The sequence below is a fragment of the Protopterus annectens genome, chromosome 2.part1 (assembly GCF_019279795.1).
Source record: "Protopterus annectens isolate FY-2018-M chromosome 2.part1, PAN1.0, whole genome shotgun sequence".
Classification (NCBI taxonomy): Eukaryota; Metazoa; Chordata; order Ceratodontiformes; family Protopteridae; genus Protopterus; species Protopterus annectens.
This window is the reverse complement of record NC_056729.1, coordinates 690,139,121-690,154,073: the sequence shown is the minus strand read 5'-3', so window position 1 is coordinate 690,154,073 and position 14,953 is coordinate 690,139,121. Positions and strand designations below refer to the sequence as shown.

Here is a 14,953-nt window from a genome sequence, read left to right as displayed (position 1 = left end):
GCTATCGGGGGGGGGGGGGCTGTTAAACTGCTAGTGTTGCTGTCATACCTATTTCTACACTGATTACTTATACACACACATATAACTGACTGCTCTGACTGTGTAGGCAGGAGCATCAGTAACACTGGTAGGCAAAAGAAAGGGAAAACAACTTGAATATCTAAAGAATGAAGTTCAGAAGAGGACTATAACAATGGCATATGCATGACAACCACTACTTCAAACGAGAAAAGTGCCATAAATTAGTGAAATGCTGGATTTATGGGAAGACTATCATTATGTGAATACAATAAACTTACACTTTAAGCAAACATTTTGTGAGTACAATGCTTAGCAATACGGATACCCAGCAACAGCTTTTAGTAGTTAAACTTGTAAACACCAGTTACTCACCCAGAGAAAGGCTGCAACATCAAGGAGAAAAACTTTGCTTCAGGTGACTGAGTGTATATTCTGTGTTCAACAACACCAACACAAAGAACACCATGCAGAAACTTCTGGACGGAAAGTAATGGAATTAGCGCAATTAAAACCAAATAGTGACAAGCCTCCTAAATCACAAAGAAGTGTCAAAAGTCACTGTGGTCCCTGACGCTGTCATTAATCAGACACAATCGAGCGGCTATGCTGGTAATAAAAATAGCACTCTGGATAGCCAGAATTTTAATGACATGACATTCAAAAGAATCTGCTGTGTCCTAAAATTAGAAATGTATAATTAATGAACGATGGACCGTTTCAAACAAAAAGTACTTGGACAGAGGAACTTGATGTACTGAGTCATACTTGCCTCCAAAGCTAACCATAAATGCAGAAAAACAAGCCAGCATTTGGAACAAACTGCACAGTTCCCACAGTATGCACCGATTAACATCAACAGTACTTTCACAAATATTCTGTGAAAGGAGGTCCCCGTCTGTCTGCTTTGAATTCACCCGAAAAGGAATCATTGGACAACTTAGAAAAACACATCTGGTACTTCATCACCCTTAACAAGTAGAATATAACTTTCACTTTCAATATAGCCATTGTGAATATGTTAAGTCAGGAATTCAACAACATTATCTCTCTGGGCATATGGAGTATACAAAAGAGCACCTGTGCCTTGTGGTTGCCTGTGTGCCATTAAGGAAGCTTCTGTCTGATTTACGAGGAAAAACATTTTTTGTGATGGTCATCAACTCTGCCTACCATGAACAAACTTACTGATAAGTCATAGGGTTCCCACAATACTACCCTGATGCATACCCACCGAAAAGAAAACATACAAACTGAAACTGAGAATAGTCTTAAGGATTTCAACAAAATGAGAAATCTTTCTTGAAAGAATCAAACTGGGCTTAATGTCAGTGATGAAATAATGAACTTTTTTTCAATGGTATTTATCTTTGTGCATATTTCATGATTGTGTGCATCGCTTTCATTTCTGTATACTATTAACACAAACATGAAACATTTGAGATGCCATACAGCACTGTCACAAAGAGGAATTACACTGCAGAACTGTGTCTTGCTGTAAGCCCAGGGGTGGGCTGAAAAGGAGCCACATGGGTAACTTTACTTACTTGTTAAGAAAAACACACACGCATGCACCATCAACCCCCCTTTTCACATTTTCTACATGAGATCAGGGTTTCATGTCAACTGGTGCTATCTCTCTCAATTCAATGCCACTGTCTTACCTTCCTCGATCCATCCATTTCTTTGCTGGATGCCCTCATTTCCTTTTGTCATCTTCCTGTCTGTCCCAAATCATCTTCACAAGATAATCTTCTGCTTTTCTGCACATGTGCCCAAACCAGCGTAATCTGTTCTCTTTGACATTCTGGGCAATTAGAGCTACTTTGGCTTCTGCTCTGATGTCCTCATTAAATTGCCTGTACTCGTGTGCATCCTACTGTCTCTGTCTCAGGCACTTCATCTCCATTACCTCTAGCTTTCTCAACTGCTCTGCCTTTACTGCCCAGGTTTCTATACCACAGAGTAGTATTAGACACACCACCTTACTTTTCAGCTTCTTTGGCATTCTTCTGTCATACAGTACTCAAGACACACTGTGACAGTTGGCTGCAGCCCCTTTGATTCTAGCTTTGATCTCCTCATTCAGATTTTCCTTCTCCTCAACTACCCCTCCCAGATACCTGAAGCTGTTAAACTGTTCCACTATTTAACCTTTAATTTCAATTTTCACTGTCTTCTGATTTTCTCCATTTGCTGCCATTACAACCGTCATATCTGTACTTAGTTTCATCCCATGTGTCTTCAATTTTGCATTCCATTCTTTTACCCTTTGCTGAAGCTCTTTCTCAGAGTCTGCCTGTAATGCCACATCATCTGCATACAGCAACTTTGTTAATCTTTCCCCCCCAAAATGTTTGCTGATGTACAGCAGTGGGCTCAGATCTGAACCCTGATGCTACCCACTCCCACTGAGAATCCCTCTGTGAGGCTGAACACTGTTCGTACCAGAATAATTGGTCCTTATACATAGTCTGCACTAATTCTACCAATGTTTCTGGGACTTCAAACAACCACAGGACTGCCCAAACCAGCTTTCTTAGCACCTGGTGATATGCCTTCTCCAAGTCTAGGAATGCCCAGTTGGATTCTTTCTTCACCTCTAACTTCTCAGCTATCTGTCTCACTGCAAACATTGGGTCGGTTTTGCTGCATCCTGATTTGACTACGAACTGCTCATCTCCCATCTTACATTCTACTACTCTCCAAATTAATCAATCACTGTTTCCAGAAAGCACAGTTGTGTACACTTACCATAAATGTAGATGTTCGAGTCTATTCACTGTTGCAATCATCACATTTGGGTTATCTGCCTGCAGGAGGCCCTCGGTTGGCCTGAATACCAGAGTCATGGGATTTCTGCGTCGGATGCTGTCGCTTCTTCCATGACATCAGATCGTCAGGGGTAAAAAACATGCAGCTGATGACATTACATCATTTCTTGCCCCAGATATCATCAGCCCCCACAACAGGAAGCAATTACATGGTGTGGAACACCCCCAGTAGAAAGTAAATACCAATGTTATAAGATATGGCCTAAAAAAAAGAAGAGGTAGAAGCATAGAAACACCAGGGGGCTGGAGGGAGGGTAACCAGGACTGCAACGGTGAATACACTCGAACATCTACATTTATGGTAAGTGTACACAAATGTACTATGTTCTTCATGTTTCACTGTTGCAGTCATCACATTTGGGTTGATTTCCAAAGTTGAGGATGGGTGGAGGCAGTCAACAAGCATTGGGACAGGCAGGCAGGCCCTTTAAGACTGCTGTGGCAAATCCAGCTCTGGATTTAGAAAGGATAGGCAAGTGGTAATGCTTGGTGAAGATGTGTAGAGAGCTCCAGGTTGCAGCTTCCAGGATGTCCCTGGTAGGGACTCCCCTGAGAAATGCTGTAGAGGTTGATGTAGCCCTAGTGGAATGGGTTGTGATCCCCTGTGGGGTAGGTTTCCCATGGTGTTTGTAGCAGTACTTGCTTTTGGGTCTCTGCCCACTGGTTTGGGGGAAGGTCTGGCCATCCGCTTGGGGTTGGCAGTGAGTGGAAGTAGACTCTGTATCTCTGGAATACAATGTTCAAGACTCATCTGTCCTGGGTGATATACTCCCAGTTTTTTGCATGCAGGGCAAGTTTTCCTCCTAAGGGTGCAAGTATTTGGGCAAGGCTTGGAAGAGTTGGGGATAAGTCATTGTGAGATTTTACCATAGGCTGGTGGCTTACTACTCCCTGTTTTAGAGGTGGGAGCAATCCATTGCTTAGATCTGTGCATACCCTGACACTGTAATCTTGGTGGTCTGCTCCCCCTGGGTTTGGACTGAGAAGGTCTGGGAGGGACTGGAAAGGGCCAATTTTTAGAAGGCCAATGCCTACTGAATCTAGGTGGCTGTACCTGTAGGAAATCTTTAACAGTTTGCATAGATTTAGATTTTTCCTCCATTTTCTGAGGACTACTTCTGCTTTACTGCCAAACAGGTGTTCTTGGTTTAATGGTGCATCTAGTAATTTTGCTTTGACATGATCTGGCAAGATTTGTTCCTTAAGCCAAGCATGCCTTCTAAGAACAGACCCAGTGACAGCAGCCCTGCAAGATGCTTCTAAGGCATCAAAACCACACTGCAAAGTATGTTTTCCAACTTGGTTAGCAGAATGCATTAACTCTTGTAAACCTTCATGTTCTGCACAATCAGGAATCAACAATTTTCTGTTTAATTAGCTCCATAATATGTTGCTGATACTTTAACATATGAAACTGCCAATTTAAAGCCCTGATGGCAAGAGTAGCAGAGGTGTACACCTTCTTACCCTATCTGTCTAAAGCCCTAGAGTCCCTGTCCGAAGGGACAGGGTTTTTGGCTGTTGTTGCCTTAATGCCTTTAGGCCCCTGGGAAATGGTCTCTGGATCCGCAGTAGGATTCTTAGAGAGAAATTTGTGAGAGTCAGGTACTCTGTATTACCTGTCAGGTTTCCTGGGAGCTGGAGGCAAAGTATCAGGTGTAAGGAGGGATTCCAAGAAGATATCTACAATTTCCAAAACAGGAGGGATAGCTAGAGGCCTGTGCTGAGGCAAGTTTAAAAATTCCCTGAGTCTCTTTTTGGACTGTGAGTAGTCCTGGCACTCCCAGCAGAAATGCTCCCTAAGGGTATGCAGGGTTTCACCAAAAGAAAAATGTTCTGGTGGGGAAGCAGAGGGAATGGAATCCTCTGCATCAGAATCTTCATAGGTAGATAAGGGTATGTCCTGGTAATCAGAAGGATCAGAGTCAACAGACTCCTGATCTGAAGAATCAGAAGGAAAGTCAGTTCTTGGACTTTTTTGAGGGGAAAGCTGGCTTCCCCTTATTAAAGTAATAAGATCTTCAGCCATTCTAAGCATTTGTTTCTGAGGCATGTGGGCCTGAGAATGCGCTTTGGTTGTTGGTTTCCTAGGCGTAGTGCAAACTCTGGGCCTGAGAAATTCGGTATTTTTGGTTTGAAACAAAGTCGTCGGTTTAATATAAAAATCGGAAGGCCTGAATACACCCTCAGAAGCCGGTGCCTGCACAGCGGCTCCGGTTCCATCCAAGGTAGAGACATCCACAGGTTCCATAGTCGAAGAAGCATCTCACTGCATAATGGACTCCGAATGGGTCTCAGAAGATGCCTGCGAATCTGTAGAAGTGGGTATCAGGGGCTGCGAAAGCTCCTTACTGAATACCGGTGGACTGGCGACTAGCTTAACGGAAGCGTCATCGGCAGTTTTGGACCTATGCGGTTTGTCTCTGTCTTTATCCTTATGTTTTTTCGGAAGATCGGTAGTCGGATGGCTTATCGAAGCCATTTCAGAATACAGAGAACGAGCGCAAAAGAATTTAGCGACAAAAATAGCCCGACGACGAATAGTTCAGGTGTTGAACAAGGCACAAAACCGACAGCGAGGAACGTTGTGGTCTGGGCCGAAACAGGTGACGCAGTAAGAATGAAAATCTCTGTGAGGTATTTGCTTTCCATAAGCAAGACAATTATTAACTTTTTCTGACATCGGATAGAGCAAGAAAAAAGGATCCCCAATGGGGTACTTATCTTTTAGAAAACTTCAGGTCTAAAACTCAAAAAATGAAAATTTCACGAGGTGGCCGACCGGCACTTGCGAACTGCTTCTACTTCGGACACTGCACGGCAAGAAAAGTTGATGTAATGACGTCAGCTGCATGTTTTATACCCCTGACAATCTGACGTCATGGAAGAAACGACAGCATCTGACGCAGAAATCCCAAGACTCTGGTATTCAGGCCGACTGAGGGCTTCCTGCAGGCAGATAAACCAAATGTGATGACTGCAACAGTGAAACATGAAACATGAAGAACATCTTTGATGGAGTGTGACAGGAGTGTGAAACCTCTGTACTGCCCACAGTTGTCAATGTCCCCTCTGTTCTTGTACACTGGCACTAGTATGGTATTTCTCCAGTCATCTGGAATACACCTTTAATCTCTGCAGTGCTAGGAGTACCTTCATGAGCCATTTCTCCCCATCTCACCCAACACCTTGATCATATCTGCTGTGACCTCATCTGATCCTTCTGCTTCCCCTGACTTCACTTCTCTTACTGCTGTTCTTACTTTTTCTAAGACGGGCTCCTTGCATTCTTTCATTGCAGGCTGTATCTAGGGCAGAACAGCTTCTGTGGGATTTTCTTCATTCAGAAGCTGCTGAAGGTACTCCTCCTTTCTACCTTTGACTTCCTGTGGGCTGGTGAGCAGGTTGTTGTTGGCATCCCTTATGAAGGGTGTGTCACCATCTTCTTCATCTTTCTGTGTTTGGTTTGCAACCTGATAGTGTTTCTTTGAGCCATGTAATAAGTCACTTTCCAAAAGCTGGTTGAGTGCCTCTGATGCCTTGCTCTTTGCTACTACAAGTCCTCTTAGCCTCTTTGTTAGCTAATCCACATTCCTTCATTGTCAGGACACACACACACACACACACACACACACACACACACACACACACACACACTGACCTTCAGAAATCTAACAATTCCAACTACATCACACACCACAGGCTGATGTCTGCCTTCCCAGTCTGAATTGCAGAGCTCTGTTTACACAAGGATGCAGGTTAAGATCCTCTCCACAGAGATATATGCCTGCACCCTGAATAATTTGGGAATTTGGTGCATGTCATCATCTGTTCGCAAACCTCTCAGGGACCACATCCTATGTATAGCACAGCTGACCTTATTTCAATAAATTAAGAAGTCATTCCCGTGGTAGCCTATTATGTAGTGCTAAGTTTTAGTGTGTTAGACTGAAAGGGGGTTGCCTGATGAGGAAGGCAGGCTTTAGTGCGACAGACTTAAAAGGGTTGCCCTGAGGGAAAAGGCAAGTGGGAACATGCACTAAAATGCTGGTCCTACTCAAACATCTACTGTTATAGTGAATTCTCACATAACTCTACTAATTTTTGAATGGATCTCTGTTGCAGTAGAATTCATTACATGAGGGAAACAGACTCTTATAGCTTCTATGCAAACCTGGGAGGGGGAGTCATACATGTGGCTACCCCAGGTGCTCTCTGAGAGGATACTCTGAATCCTGCCCTATCCCTGGATTGTAACATCACACATACATAATTTGGAGAAGCATAGACTGATGTTCAGGTGTCCATCGCACAAACATCATGGGATTATACCTGCCTAAAAAAGAAAAAGCAGCTGTGGTGAAATGTACTCATGCATTCCTGCAGAGGCATGGCCTGTCTCACAGCAGAGATTATGCTATTTGCTAGTCATTAGGAAACCATCCACATCATAACTGATCTGCCTTCCTTATCTTATGCAAAGTCCACAAACAACTGCTATGTATATCAGGTGGATGTAATCCTGCCCTGGTATCAGCACAACTACCTATGGTCATCCAGCAGATGCAGAATTATGGAATAAACTACCCTCTGAAATCACATCTCAAACTTCTCTCTCACTTTTTAAAAGGAATCTAAAACTATATATCAATGAACACTGGCTATGCTCCTGTACTAACCCTGACTAACTCTTTTCCTATTCACTAATTCTCACCCTACATCCCTTTATTATATTCCCTTTATATTTCAATATACTATATCATTGCATATAAAATTTATGTATATATGTATATTGTACCTTCTCACAAAATCACTGCGAGTATTATAATTTGTACTTGTGTGAAAAAAAAAAAAACACAATGTTTTTATGTAACAATTGCTGTTTTTATAATATGTCATAACTTCTATATTAACTTTGTATGATTTCTTGGAGCTTTTCTCCACAGGCCTCTACTGAAAATGGACATGTATCCAGCTAGTCTAGCCCGGTCAACAAATGTAAAATGAAAATAAAAAAATAAAATAAAAATTAGTTCTGTGAATGTCTTTTTCGACATTAAGACTTACAGCTATAATATCCTTCATGCAAACATTGCCACCAAATCGATGCTTCCCAAAAAAAAAAGTCGGCAAATCAATGTCAGAATTGAGACCCTGCGGTAGAAGACAGTCCTGTCTGTTGTTTGAAGATGGATCACTTTTTTAAGAACTGAGCAGCACTGAAACTTTCACCTTGAAGTGGTTCAAGGTCAGCTGCTTGACAATAAAACTGAGATTCAAAGGTGAAGGGACAATCCTCCTTAGCAGCTGAAGATGAATCATTCCTCTTATTAGCTGCATAGCCAATGCTTCACCTGTCACAGGTAATGCTAGCAGAAGGTAAGCAGGTATGTCAAAAAGTATGACAGGTAAGGCGCGCACAAGGTAAGCAGGTACGTCAAAAATATGAACCTTTACTGAGAAGTAAGGCTTTCCTTTTATAAACAGATCTGAAAGATAACAGAGAATGCACAGCTGTGTAAGTAATATTACCATAACAGTAGACATTTTAAACACATCAGTGCTGCAGTAGCCTAAGCTCAATGGGTTATATCCTCTCAAGGATATGACCAGCTGGCCAATCTTCAAAGCTTCAGGGCAATTTCCACATGTCCTAATAGCTGAGGGTCTTGAGGAGAGCTGCATAAAATCAATGGCCAGGGCACCAAAAGCTTTGGAGCTTTCTTGTCTCAAGAAGGGAGGCTACAGCCCTGAAAAGATATTTGCTAGAAAAAGAGAAAAACATATACACACATGTAAATATATACAAGGTGTACATACACCCACACCCTGGTAAAATACCTAACCCAGAACAAGGGTAATGGAGGGAGGGAAAGGCTACCGCAACAGAGATCATTTAAACATTTACTGTTATGGTAAGTTTACTTACACATCTGTACTGTGTTCAACATCAGATAACTGTTGCAGCAGCCAAAGCTGTATGGGTAGATTAGAAAATCTTACGATTACATAAAGTAGAGGAAGGAGGAAATTAAAAATCCAGGAGCCCCTGGAGAATGGACCTTACAAAGCCTGTTATGGACCTAAAAAAGGAATCCAGTTTATAATGCTTTGTGAAAGCATATACAAAGGACCAAGTTGATGCTTCTAGAATACTTCTAGAGTTTACCCCTTTCTAAAAAGTTACAGAAGAAGCTAAAGCCCTTGCAGAGTGAGCTGTGACCCCACCTGGGAGTGACTTGCTACGGTGAGAATAGCAGAAAGAAATTGTCTGATTTGACGCTGGTTCTCCAATTTTCTTACTTTCATAGGGAACAAAATAGCTGATTGACCCTCCTAAAGGATTTTGTTCTGTCCAAGAAGCATTTGTGCAGCCTGAGGACATCCAGGGTATGCAAGATTATTTCTACCTTGTTTTTAGGTTGTGGAAAGAATACAGTAATAGTAACAGACTGGCTCAAAGTAAATTCTGAAACCACTTTAAGCATAAAAGGATTTGTTCTCAAAGAAACCATAAAATGAGGTAGGACTGCCTCACCACAAAAGCTTGTAATTCAGATACTTTTTTTGCAGAAGTCACAGGAATGAGTAACAATTTGCCAATTGCACCTCAAGCCCAAAGTTGAGAGCCCAAAGAGGTGCCAACCTCTCTTTTGGGCGGACGGATAGTTAAAATCCCTTTCAAAAACTGTTTGACTTGTGGACAGAATGAATGAGGGGATCTAAGGGAAGACAAGCAGAAATAGCCAAAGGATGACTCTTGACAGAAGAGCAAAAAGGCTAGAGGATAATAGCACATACAAATGTTCCCGAATCAGAGTTATCCAGGTAGTGAAAGGTTCAAGTTCTTAGCATAGCACCAACTACAACATTTTTTCCACTTACGACATTTATGATTTCCTAGTATCAAGTTTTTTTTAGCCTTTTTCAGTACCTTCTGCAAGCTCCCAGTAAAAAGGTGCCTAAAAGGTATCAAAATTCTAAGATCCGGGTAGTCAGGTGAAATGGCTTCAGGTTGTGGTGTATCGAACAACCCCCGTCTTGTGTGAGTGAATCCAGTCTATGTGGACGTCTGTAGTAACTACCCTTGGCCATTTTCAAAAGAAGGTATAACCACTGTTGCCTGGGTCAAAGGGGAATAACCAACACCATCTCTGGAGAGACATTCTGGATCTTTAGAATAACCCTGTATAATCAGTGGAAAGACAGGAAAAGCATATTAGAACATTCACATCCATGGGGTTTAGAAAGCATCTGCCTTCCAGGCCTGTTTGCAAGAAATCCTGGAGCACAATTTCCTTAAGTGTCTATTTTGAAAGGAGGCAAACATATCTCTGAGGCATTCCCCGCAGATGGATCAATTCCTGGAAGAATCCTGAACTCATTTTCCATTTGAGAGTCCTGCTCTGCTTGTCTGCTATATTGTTTTGCTATGGTAGAATATGAGAAGCCTGAAGGGTCAAACTGAGCTGAGATGCTACCTCCCAAACAATTGTGGCTAGTCTGCAAAGGGGTATGATCTAGTACTCTCCTGTTTGTTTATATAACACATCACTGTGGTGTTATCTGTGATTACTTGCACAGATTCTGGAGACCAGAGATAATGTAAGAAATTTAGTGCATTGTTTACTGCCATCATCTCTTTGACATATGTGTGCTTTTGTTTGCCCTGCTTCTTCCACAGACCCTGTATTTTCATCCCTTTTGATACAGCTCCCCACCCCACCCCAAGCAAAATCTTGGGGCATCTGTTATGACAGACTGAGAAGGAGGTGAAGGGGAGACAAGAACTGAAGGATAACTGGTACATCCACCACAGTAACTTTCGCCTTACAACTCCCAGCACTGGATTTTGAAAAGATAAAAGTGTGTTGATGCTGAGACCAGAATGGCTGAGGTACCACTGAATTTTTCTCATGTGAAGTCTAGCAAAGGGAATCATTATAATCATGGAGGTCATGAGATCGAGAATCCTGAAAAATTCCATGGTAGATATCAGAAACGGGTCGGAAAAGCTTGGGAAGCTTTCTTTGTACAGCTCTAATTTGTCCAGAAGAAAAAAATTCTTTCTATGGAGGTATACAAAACACATCTCAGAAAAGCTATGTGGGAAGGAGGGTTAGCCACTCAGCAGTATGAACATCGACTCTGATGGTCACTGCTGATGTGACACTTCAACCCCCAAGTTTACAAATGGGGAAAAAAAGGGGCTGTTCATAAGATGGGCAGGTGAATGAGGGATGGTTTGTTGATGGATAGGTGAAGGATGGATAATTTATGTAAATTCACCAAAAACCCAAGACTGAGAAGGAGTTTCTTGACTTGTCAGACAATCTAGATGATTTGAAAAAAAGCAGTCTGTAAATATAAGAAAATTGGATTGTCCAAATATGGGAAAAATGTGACCGTCTTGAAGTCTGTAGTAAGCAATTACTAGAGCCAGACAATTTGTAAATACCCTCAGTGAAGTAGCTAAACCAAAGCATAAGGCAGATATAGAAGATCTTTAAAAACATGTCTGAATTCTTTGCAAATTGGTTCATGATAAGCATCCTTTAACTCACTGCTTCCTAAAAATTATAGTCACCAGGAAAGCAGAGTTCCTGTGCATACTGCAAGAGTATCTCTGTCTTTAAAGGAGACTTCCCTGCACTCCTGAAAAGAGCATACTTGTTACTGTTTTCAAAGTCTAATTTTTGTAGTCCTGGTAAAGATACATACTCAAAACGAAGGCACCTACAAGCTGACACGATTAACTAAGCACAACAGTGAAATGGGCAGGATGGGATGTTTAAAGCCAGACTTAAGGAGTGCTTACAAAAAGTTAGGAAAAATACAATACATTTCCATGTTTACATTAATAATGCAAAAACAGAGTGCGATACTGTCATGGTGGGGGTGGTGTATTTAAGCAGTGGGTGTTAAAACATGGTGGGTTAAGTGAAGACATCCTGAGATATAAATGCTCTTTTGGTAAAGCAGTTATAACAATCTATATTTTCACAACTACATTAATTTCATAAAATCTGTGTAAACTACTGGTACAAATTGTACCATCTATTACAAAACAAAGTTCACAATGTTGCCACTGATACTTGCTATCAAACACGAATGGTTTTGTAGATTAAAACTATTTTGAAATTTGAAATTATATGGATAATTGGCACAGATTCACCAATATCACATAACAGCAGTATACCATCCCCTCTTGTCATACATTACTGGATAGCTCTTGAACTGGTAAACATTTTCCTCACTGATGCATTTGATATATCTTGCAAATTTACATATATACAACACTTTGCTTGACCAATAACACTGATAAATTTTCTTTCATAAATACATAGCATAAAACCAGCATCTACAGACAGACATTTGATATTAACACCTGTGTATAGCCCACTGTCTACCGAAGAATTATATTTTACATTTTTTGCAACTCGCACTATTTATCAAGTACTATAAATCGAATGACGTGTGTGTTCAGTAGAGGATTTTGGAGAAAAACTCAGAAAGCAAGTGTTTTCCTGGCTCAGACGATCTCAAGAAGTAAAGGTGTTAATCAGCCTCCTCTTGTTCAGGATTAAATGAGAGAAGTCTAACATGACCATGAAAATGAGAAGAGTTAGGAGTGCTAACAAGTTATGGAGGGATAACATCTTGAAATTTAGGATTGTCACATAGAGACTGAGAAACTAGAGGTCAGGGACTGGTATTCAAGTTTCCTCTTTCTTTACCATCAGAAAGGTCTCTGAATAAAAACTTTTGCCTACCTAATCTGGAAGCACTAATTCTATGAACCCCTCCGACAACATGCTCCAAAATTGGAGGAAACAGGGAAGTTTGGTTTACAGGATGAGAACGAATCCCCTGAAAAGGAGGAAGGGACTCTTGTTGTCATCCATATCCCCTACTGGATTATACTCGGAACACATTTGTCTACAAGAACCTGATACCACTGGGGAAGATGAAGGCCTACACAGAGATGGATTTAAGGTATTGCCAGGGTGGAAGGTTTGGAAGCTTGAATGGGCAAATCCTCATTTTGACTTTTTGTAATATCCTTGGCTATGGGAGGCCCCACCTTTCTTCTTTAATCTTCTTACAATTGCTTTTAAAATTCTGTTTGAACTTTGTTGCAACTGCTTATTTTGCTTCTTGAAAAAACGCCCCAAGTACTAAAAAATGTTTTAAATGAACTCAGGAAAAAGAGGGTAACTTTTTGAATCAAGTCATTCTTTCATCAAATCTTTCAAGACCTTAGCAGCAGAACAGACAAACAGAATACCCTTTTCTAGGGAATAATTTAAAATCTCAGACATAACATCTAGTAAGCTTTGGGAACGCAACCAAGCAAATCTATCCATAAGTGACCCTTAGCAGCAGCTCTGGAAACAATAGTAAAATCATTAGAGAGCATTAAAGTGTGTTTAATCATGAGAAGCAGAAACAATTAAGGAATTTAATGACTATTTACCTCTGAAGGGGGGAAGTAAACAGTTAACTTTTTCACATTCTCAAAAGAAGCCAGTAAAATTATACCATGTGAGCCCAGCAGTTCAAAATTCTGAAAGTTAAAGTAGAAGAAAAATAAAATTGTCTTTCCCATTCTCTGTTCTTCTATGTTATCTGTGCCAGAGTGTGGGGGATGTTATTTTTCTACAAGTAGTCAGTGAAGAAAAAAGATGTGAAACATTAAAAGCAGAAATTAAGTCTTCAGCAAATCCCAGCAAGAATTCCCTGACAACAGTAACAGAAATATGAGAAGTAACATTCTTATTTTCTTTTCTTTTCCTGATTATCCTGGGGATCAGGCATTCTGATCAGACTATGTGGTAAACCTTCACCCACTCCTTCCCCAAGAGTAAACGAGTATTCCACCCGGGCCTGTAGAGGGCAACCCTACAGACACAGAGGATGTGTCTAACTCCTAGTCCATAGCGGGTTCCCAAACAGTTACACCACACGGACCGAGACACATCAATAACCAGTCTAAGGAACCAAGTCTGATCACAGCAGTCTCACCCATCAGTGGCTGAGGTAAGTGAGGGAGCCGACCTTACACTGGAGCACTCCCAAGAAATTTGCTTTTTCTTGCAGATGGAAGAAGGAAGAACAGAGAAGACTAGTAACTGCTCTATGATTTAGCTGAAAAAGAAGGCATAAAGACATGTAGCAGAGCCTGTGTGAGTCTGCAAACCTCCCGACAAAAAAAAAATGATTTTTGAAGTAAAAAAAAAAAAAAAAAAAAGACAATCTCTGAAAGCCCAATGTCTTGGCCCTAACACTCTCACTTTACATAAATATGTAGAAAATGGATATAACATGATTTTGTCACATAAGAATTTGCATAGTAAAATCTTCCCTACAAGCATGACAGCCCCTTAAAAAAATTCCTAGCATACGATTCTAAATTTTACAGAAAAAACACAGTTTTTCTTCAGAAAAATGAATCTGTGGAAGGTTTTCCCTAGCAAGGCACGTATCTTCCCATCCTTGAAGGACAGCTAGTTAACCAGCGACTTCACAAAACCCACAAAGGGTGCACACTTCGGAGACAATAAAGAAAGATATTGGCACCCAAATTGCTCTTTTCATGTGGTTCTGGTTTGGGCCCCTGGCAATAAGGGCAAGTGGAAGGTGACCCAAATCTTTGAAAGCTTGGTCATCCAGGGCAGGATATAACCTAAATAACTAAGATTACTGCAACAATGATGTAATATTGAACATCAACAAATTACTACCACCTATTGTATCAATGACAATCCACTATCGAGAGTGTCTGTAACCAGGGACTTGGGTTTCTGCATCAATAGCGCCCTCTCCTTCAATCACCACGTAACAACAGTAGTCGAAAAATCCTCCAATATCTCACAGATAATCACAAAGGGCATCTCATCTACAACCAAGGAAGTTATTGTACCCTATATTCTGCTCTGGTTAGTCTCATTATGGAATATAAGCTCTTTGGCACGTACCTCACTAGACACATCAAAAAGCTAAAAAAAACAATTCAGTGGTTTCAAACAAAAAGGATTTCAGACTTAAAAAAAAGTACAGTTTTGTACCTACCATAAATGTAGATGTTCGAAGATCCACAT

At 41.0% G+C, this 14,953-nt stretch overlaps 1 protein-coding gene across 3 annotated transcripts in view; it reads right to left on the bottom strand.

Annotated features, from left to right (window-relative positions):
• Positions 1-14,953, bottom strand: part of SCMH1 (Scm polycomb group protein homolog 1) — a 1,495,203-nt gene that overhangs the window by 1,269,935 nt on the left and 210,315 nt on the right. The window contains exon 1 of one of the 3 annotated variants that reach the window (XM_044062429.1): positions 394-471. The exons of the other annotated variants lie outside the window; for them this stretch is intronic. The gene's annotated coding sequence lies outside the window, so the exon portion shown is untranslated. Of the gene's footprint in view, positions 1-393; positions 472-14,953 lie in introns of those variants that run through there. 3 annotated transcript variants of the gene reach the window in all.